The 8,971-nt window shown below is 40.4% G+C and overlaps 1 protein-coding gene across 1 annotated transcript in view; it reads right to left on the reverse strand.

Annotated features, from left to right (window-relative positions):
• The window catches only part of STEAP2 (STEAP2 metalloreductase), a 23,450-nt gene extending 16,228 nt beyond the window's left edge, over window positions 1–7,222 (reverse strand). The window contains exon 1 of the mRNA XM_077131378.1: window positions 7,102–7,222. The gene's annotated coding sequence lies outside the window, so the exon portion shown is untranslated. The remainder of the gene's footprint in view (window positions 1–7,101) is intronic.
• Between the last annotated feature and the right edge of the window lie 1,749 nt (window positions 7,223–8,971).

Raw genomic sequence — 8,971 nt, forward strand, 5'->3', positions numbered from 1 at the left:
CTATGCCCTTTAAAGATGAGGAAAGAGACGCTCAGAGAACTTCAGTGATTTGTCTAAAACAGCACAATTTGTAATGACCCAATCAGGACTCAAATATGAGTCTTCTAAACTATGCTCATTCTAAAACTGCAGTGAAAACATTATATGGGGTCTTTTAACTCAAAACTATTTAGTACCTCCAAATGTCATCTTAAACTACAGTTTATAAAAACAATACTAATTTTAAATAGGTGAAATATGAATCTCAACCCAGTATAGTTGTAGGTAGATTCAAAGTTATAAGCTCAAGAATTCCAGCTAGAAAAAAAAACAAAATATGATTGACATAATTCCCATTTTTGAGAAAAAAAATCAACCAAAGATCTACGTTTATTAATACCATAAAACAGAACATGACTTCTCACTGTATAACACTTCTAGAATCCTGAACAGCAGTCCAAGTCTTCTGGGGACTCTGCAGACATTATGAAGGTGAGTTCTGCTTTAGAGAGGAGGGAAGAAAAGAGGACCAAGAAGTATGTTCATATCCTCTTTGATTTGCCCCACAAAGATACAAAGACAGTGTTGAGACACTGGGAGCAAAACCTCATCAAGTTATAATTTGCTTTTCTAGCATTTTGGATCATTTAGTTAATGATCCTTTCCTGAGGAAAGGACCCTGGAGTAAAGGTGAAGTTCACGTTTTCATATCCATGAAAAATAGGGTTATAAAAAAAAGGATAATGTCAGTATCTGAATGAGAAGATTTGCCTGTTTAAGAAAAAAATCTTAAATTGCACATTTCAATTTACAAGGAAGAATGCGACTATAAACTAAAGGAAGATTTACCCTTCTGTGACCCAACATGTATTTGTCCATGTCACTGCATGCTTTGTACATAAAAGAAAAAAGGGTAAGTGAAGACATGGTGCTTATACTCAAGGAATTAACTCTCTAGTTAGGAAAGACAGGATGTACTTATAATTAAAAGCAGAGAAAAACCTCACATCAGCAAATAGTTAAGAACTAGATTGTATGATCAGAGCATAGATATTCTACAAAATCGGAGAATGGAAATATTACATGGTATTCCATTATTCCAGGTTTCTCTCTCTCTCTCTTTTGTATACAAAAAATCTAGTTACAACTTCCTAAATCCAACTTGATGATAATGCACTACGGGTTCATTCTAGCTTAAAATCATAATGATCCAAAACTAATTATTTGGCTTTCTATGACCCCAGTCTAAAACTTGGCTAGGCCACTGGTTCCCAAATCTAGGTTATCACTGGACTACAACAATCAAGAAATATGGCTAGAGTAGGGAGCTTTTCATAAAATTATTCAACTTAAAGACTGGTCCTCTATTTTGAGATTATGATTTCCTTGCCTTTTGAGTTCAAAATCTCCTTTTATTTACAAAAGATAGTAACAGATGATAGTTGTTTGAGTTGACAATCCTATATACATCCCAATATTTAATTTTTTAAAATCTTATTGGTCTTCTTTAGAGGAAAGCCTTTCTTGGGAGGGGAGGTAAATAACCAGGAGCAGGTTCCTTGCAACTGGAGAGGTCTGTGGTTAGGTTAAAGAATACTTAAAGGGGAGGGATACATTTTAGAGATGAATTATCAAATATCCCACTCTAATTTTCTTGTTAGTAGATGGTGGTTCTATGTTAATCCTGGTGTTGTGAAAAAAAAAACAACTTTATTCCCCAAGGACTTTAGTCAAAATTAGAGAGATTTTTCTTCTCTGTATAGGTTAAAAAAGAATGCTGTACCTTCTGTCTACTTCAGAAGTAGACTCAAGCAGAATGACATGCCCTGTGTGTACCTGGTCTTTCTTAACACTGAAAGTTAACATGACCAGGGGTATGTCTAAAATGAAGCTGGGAGAAGTAAGTCATGGCAGGGCTGAAATAATTTTCCCAACTGGAAACCTTGCTACAGATAGTATTTTGGTTTTCTATGTTTATTGGGAGCAAATACAAGTTTTACTGTGTTGTAGTAACTTACTTGTGAATAAGAAACTCACTTGTAAATAAACAGTCTGTTGTGATAGGTTTGGCTTTTTTGCCTTTACACAAACCTATTTACCCAACTGAATACCACACCACATAACAGGCTGCAAATGTCTGCAGCACCAGTGCTCACTGCATGCTATCAGATTTAGGGATCTCTGGGGATTGACATCAATTTAGGAAAAAGTTCACAACAAAAGATCGTTAACTATACTCATCCATAAACTCATCTAACCCATCCATCTACCCATCTACCCCATCCATCTACCTATCCATCCCATCCATTCATCCATCCATTATTTTCTTGAATTCCATCTTGTCAGGCATTCAGCTGGGTGCTGATGTTCCAATGATACAAAATTGGCACTGGCTTTCTGGTTATCTAATCGATATTGTGAATTTACAAGTATAAATATTTGTACAGAAACTTTTAAAAAAGCTTTACTGAGGTATAATTTGCATATAACAAAATTCACCCGTATTAAATGTACAATCCAATGACTTTTAGTGCATTTACAGAACTGTGGAACCATCACCAAAATCCAATTTTAGAACATTTCCATCAACATTAATGTTGTTACTTAAATTTTAAGAATATTGGCCAAGGGTAAACTCCTTTAAAAAAAAATTACCTCCACTGATGTTCTGAAAATCTCACTGGACTGCAACAGCATGATCGGTTTTCCTGACTCAGTTGGAGCTTTCTTAGTGCTGGAGACTTCCACTGCTTTGGTAAGTGGAGTGGCAGGACAGTAATCTCAGAGCTGCTTCCTCCCACAATGGTTGTCTGGAATTACCTACTAAAGCCCTGGTTCTCAGCCCTGGCTGCACAATGGAATTGCCTGGGGAGCTTTAAAACATAGTGATACCTGATCTTTCCCCCACGCTGCCTCTCAGATTTGTACTTAACAGGACTGAGGCTAAGAAGCAATCTAATTATTATTTTGGTGTTTGAAGACGGAAGATGTGGCCTTTTGGTCCTCAATTATATCTATTTCTACACTGTTGTTTGTAATAAAGAAAAATAACACCAGTGGAAGAATAGCAATTGCCCTTGAATGCAGGAAGTTGAAGAATATACATGCAGTCCTTTTCCGTTCCAAAGGCCCACTCACTATTTTGCAATTTCCTCTCTTCACTTATTGGGTAGAACAATATCATTCTTTAAAATATGTCATCCCATCACACAGCACACTTGGTTCCTGTTGTTTCAGAATGTTCAAAATTCAAAATGTTCTACTGGTGCTGCCTTTTCTGTCTTACGAGGCGCTTGTCTCCTCGGTTCTCTAGACTTGAACAGAGTTTGCAAATGGACTAACTATCTCTAGAAAAGCTAGAACAGCACTTGCCAAGCTTGAGTATGAATATGATTACCTGGGGGATCTTGTCAGAATGAAGATTCTGATTCAGCAAGTCTGGGGTGGTGCTTGAGATTCTGCATTTCTCACAAGCTCTTAAGTGATGATGCCCATGGGCCATGAACTGACTATGCAAGCTCCTGGTATCTCTCTACCTTTTCATTTGATGTTAGGAATAGGTACTACATATTAAATAATTGAAAAGACTATGTCATTTATAGAAAGTTCTATTTTTATGGTATCAGAGCAATTGGACAGTTCTAGGCTTCTGAAATCACCTTGATTTTCATATTAGTCTCAGTTTCCTTTGTTAAATGGAAAACACAGCTTTGTACTTAACTCCCATGGTCCTTTCCAACACTAAAATTCTTTTGTTTCTGAGTCCCAAAGCTATGTAATTATGGTAACGTCACCACTTTATATTTAATACTTTAACATTTCAACCTTATGAGCTTGATCTAAAAGTGTGACTTAAGTAGCACATGGGCTTCTTGAAAATCCAAGCCCACAATTTCCTTGAATGGACAATTTAACTTGCTGTAAGCATTTAACACTTGAGAGTTTATTACTGAAGTATGATAATTCAATTGTAATCAGTTCCATGGCCTCCTGAAGATTTTCAGTTGTTAGAAGGATTTCCTTGATATGCCTCTAGCTGACTGACAGCTTTTAGTTATATTAATTTTGAAAAATAGAACCTAATTTGTTTCACACATAAATATCTGGGGCATTAAATAGTAGACAACAATTACTATGAAAGGCTATCCTCAGAGATTTTTATTTGGATAGATTATTGAGAAAATATAATCCTCTAAGACCAAAAGGTGGGGAAGGTATTTTCTGGATCTTGTTATACCACATCTGTACCATTATTCTCTCCTGCAAAAACCCAGCTCCCTTTAGGCTCTGGAACATCATAATACCCTCTCCCTGTCCTCACTGCTGACATCTATTGATTTCTAATTTATTCCCTATTATTGGAGACATTGGTTCCAGTACATACATGGTCTTCCTCTCTACCCAACATGCATCAGCTTTACCAGTACTTCATCATCCAAGTCGATGAACATTCAGTCACATGGCTTTGTTTCCTTGACTAATCAAAGGCAATGAATCTTAGCCTCCACTCCATCACAGTCACTCCTTCTAGAGATCTCTAAACACTATCTCTTAGACAAAATTCTTAGTCAAATATTTATACTAACAACTCTAGAGAGACATCAGAACTCTGATCTAATGACCCCATTACTTTCTCATTATCCATTGATCTCCTTTCTGGTTTCCTTTTCCTCTTTACTCAATGCAGACTCTATAGTATATATTTATAGTTACTCCTTTGAAAACACCCTCAACTCTCTAGCTTGCCATCAATATTTACTGGGAAAAACTCCAGTCCTGAAGCACCTGACTATCCATTTTCTCTGTATCTGCATCCAAGTGGATGAAGAGGCTGGGAAAAAAGCAGACAAGTGAACTCATTTAGTTTCACACTAAATTGATGATCACCACCTTCATCTATCAAAGGCCAGTCTGAACCCACCAATTGGCTCAAGTCAGAGATCTGGGAGTCTTTCTTCAGTCCTTGCTTTCCCTCACTCTCAACATAAAATCCTCCACCAATTCCTGTTCTCTAAAATATTTCTTAAATGCCTCTCAATTGTCACCAGCCTAGTCCAGGAGTCTATCATTTCTCATTTGAATTCTGCAAACATCTCCTAACAGGTTCCCCTACTTACTTCTTGGCTTCCTTTCCAAACTATTCTCCACACAGCATATTACATAATCTTAAAATGCAAATCAAATGATGTCACTCCCCTCCTTAAGAGCAATGGCTTCCTACTGCTCTTAGAACTATAAAGTCCATTCCCGACCATGACCTGAAAGTCCCTGAAAGAGCTAACCCCTGCTCATTCTCTAGCTTCATCCTGCAGGACTCCTCTCCCTATGGTCCAGCCACACTGTCCTTTTAGTGCCTGGAGTAGAAAAGATAAATCGATTTCCCACCTTTAGAACTTTGTGCATGCTCTTCCTTTTGTCTCTTTAGTAGAATGATTCACACCAGTGTTTGTTTCCCCTTCAGCACCTTGTTTAAGTTTCCTTTGTAATTGTTTCCACATTACTTAGCACAGTGTCTGCCACTTGGTAATTAAGAATGCAATACATATTGTTTTCATTATTCAATGCATCAAAAAAAATGTTAGGACCAAAACATGTAATAGGTCTCGAGGTCAGACCCCTCTTTTTGCTGCCCAAGACCTGTGGGCATTGAGGAGTCAGGTGATATATCAAGGTCATGACCACTGGCCAAGTGGGGATTAAATGCATCTTCCAATCTCCTGGCGTTGTCCTTCATCATAGATGCAGCTATAGTCTTTCTCACTTTTCTAACTCATTCATGATCCTTTCTCTAAAATTTGATTTGCTCCCATCTGTGCTATTTTTTCAATATTAAAACATTATTGCATTCACTACAAGCACATTTTCTATGACGGTAAAATAAAAAAGTTACTTGGATAAAGCTTTTCACATCCTCCCTGCACAATTAGCTCCATTTGTCATAACTGATACTATCCCATTCCCCCACCCCCCAAAGACTAACTGTAGCTAAGAGGCAGAAATGTGCAGTCGTACCAATGACAGCATATGTCGTTCCTATTATATTTCTAAATGTTTTGTAAAATATCTAGGATGGGTATTTTTCTTCTTTAAGTGGCTTTTTTTTTGATCAACAGAAGGAGAAATGCATAGTTTTAAAAAACAGCCTAAGAGAAGGAAAAACTAAATGAAGGAGGAAAATAAAGACCAATACAAGGAAGAAATAAAAAGGCGAATGTGTGTGGGAGCGGGTGGCTGCCGGATAGGAGGGGGCTTGGAGAGAACTAAAACGGTTCCCAGAAATGGAACTGTTAATGGGAGTGGAGCCTAAGTAATGAGGGTGGAGGTGGGGGTGAGAGTCGGAATCGTATTTCTCTCAGTTGGATCCTATACTGATGAGGGATAATTAACTATGGCCTGGAATAAGTTTTTCCATCTAAAAACTAACTGCCCGAGGAGTGAAAGCTGACACCAATCCTTCTCCATGGGGTGGGGAGATAATGAATGGAAATCTGTCGACGAAAATCCTCTTTATATCTCTGCTCTATTTTAAGAGCAAGATTTTTAGGGCATAATTTTCAACAAGTTTGGCTGAGGCTGAACACAGGGCTCAAATATAATTTAGGACACTCAAAGAAGAGGCCAATTACTTCCTAACACATAATGGCCCAAACACACCACTGTCACATTACTGGGCAAAAACCAAAAGCTACCATAAATACTTACCTGTCTGCAAAGCAGCGCTGAATGATTTTCAAAGAAATATCAAAGTGTAGATTATCAGGGAGAAGAAGGTAACCTGCCTGCCCTTTCCTTTTGGGGCACATCATACGTGGGACGATGTCTCTCTTGACCTTCTTCCCTTCTCCTGGGCCCAACCTTAAGAGTTTCCGGGAGCTCAGGGAGTAGACCAAAAGGAGTAGTGGGAAGACATCGGTGGAATGGACGCCCTCCTTCACCCCTCCCGCTCCCCACCCCCATTTCAAGTGCCAAACGATTAGGGACCCCGCCAGCTCAGGGTGGACGCCTGCAGAGGGCGCGGAATCCCGGGAGGATGGATGCAGAGCGTGGCGCCAACCGCATCTTGACCCTTAACTCCGCCGCCGCCGCCGCCACCTCTCCTGTGCGTCTCCCCGACCCGCTCACCTCCGCGCCCGGCAGGGATGAGTCTTGCAGTTCTCCGGTTTCCGCGTCGTCTCCCCAAGGGCCCGCCTTGGCTCCGGGGCCTACAGACTGTGCCTCGGACAGCCGGCAGCTGGGTGGCTGCCGCGGGACCGCGCTCAAGCTGCTTCCTGGCCTCCCCAGGCAGGATCGCGTAAAGCAGAAGAGGAGGGAGGGAAGCGCGCGGAGGCCGGTCCTGTGGTGACGCGCCGCGAGGGGCTGCGCGCTGGAGGGCGCGGAGCGCTGGGGTGCGGGGAGGAGGGGGCCTGGGAACGCAGTGGGAGGAGTCGGGGAGCTCCGAGGGGGTCTAGGGAGGGCGTGGGGGAAGTTGGGGCCGACTGAGAGGGTTGAGGTGGAACTAGCAGTGCAGCGGGAGGTCCGGGTACCCCGGCCGCAAGGGTCTGCGCTTCCAGTTTGCGCTCTCCCTGACTGAGAGCAGCCGGGCACACGCCCTTCGCTGGCATGCCTCTGCAGGGCTCCTCGGTGGTCTCCCGGAGACTCCTTTTGACAGTTCTAAAAAAAATCAAACCCACTTTTCCACTCCAGTGCTTTTTTGATATGTGGTCCCTTTTAGCTGTAGACTTTGTTTCTATTATTTTCTACCACCACCACCACCACCTCTGACCATACTCCCGGATTCTCACCTTCTCCCCACTCCTATTTCCTGGCGTCCTCTTAGAAACTGGTTTTTCTCTTGTAGGTGTTCTTTCCCTCACCTCTCCTCCCCCCAAATATCTTGTGGATCCACTGTGTCCTTGGAATAAAATATACAGAAATGCCCTTCCATGAGCCACATTTTAAAACTCCCTCGGCCAAGGGGACCCTTACAGCCTGGCGACGGCAGTTGTTACTCTGTTGACTTTGACCTCTCCGGCATATACTGCGTGAACTTTGGTTTGGGGGGGAAATAGGGTTTGACCGGAAGTCAGTAGATTGTTCCAGGCAAAGCCACTTAACTCCGAAGCCACAAAGACCTTGATTGTTAAAGAGATTATTGATCTGTAAGGCACCTTCAGCCCCGAGATTCCATAAATTGTCTCTTAGCAGGTTATCAGTCAGATATTCTTTTTTCTTTGTGTAGAACATGTCAGTAAATGAAGCAAGACATCTTTATTCTCGAATATAAATTCAGTTTCTCAAATTTAGGGGATTTATTTTTCATACGTCATAAGTTTAAAAATGATTTCTACCGGATAGTTTGTTCACCAGGAAAAAAACGAGAAGGTGGTCTTGGATCAATCTTTGGGCACACTGTATTTTCCCCTTTGCAGTCCTAACATAAATGAACCTTTGTAAAGGACTTGAAATGTACCCTCCTCCCACTGTCAAATACTATTAAGGTTTAACCTTTAGGATAAGCTAAGCTTTTGGTGATATGTCAGGGTGTGAGGGCATTGACAGCTGGTCAAATACTTTCCATTTTGGTAACTGGGGGGGGGGGGGAATCACTAAATTTAATTTAGGTTTTTACTATTTCTACTTTAGCACTCCTGTCAAATAATGAAATTAGCAGCCGCTGTTTTCTTCTAACACTTCTGGAAGACCAGTCGGGGAAAATTTATCAATCTTAGCAGCAATTTAAAAGTATGTGGCTTTTCTGTGTTACTTTAAATATATATGTATATATATAAAACTTTCACAAGGGGTTATTAAAAGATATAACATTTTCTAACTATCCTAAAACCCTCAATTATTGTATAGAATCTGTAGTTAAGCCATATATCTTAAATTTTTTAAAACCTATTTAACATGTCCAAAAATAGTAAGAAATATATGAAATCACTTTTCTCAAAAGTGAACTAACAAGCCAATAATTTGCAGTTGCCAGAAGTAATATCTGTTTTTCATATTTAAA

The sequence above is a fragment of the Tamandua tetradactyla genome, chromosome 1, assembly GCF_023851605.1.
Source record: "Tamandua tetradactyla isolate mTamTet1 chromosome 1, mTamTet1.pri, whole genome shotgun sequence".
NCBI lineage: Eukaryota > Metazoa > Chordata > Mammalia > Pilosa > Myrmecophagidae > Tamandua > Tamandua tetradactyla.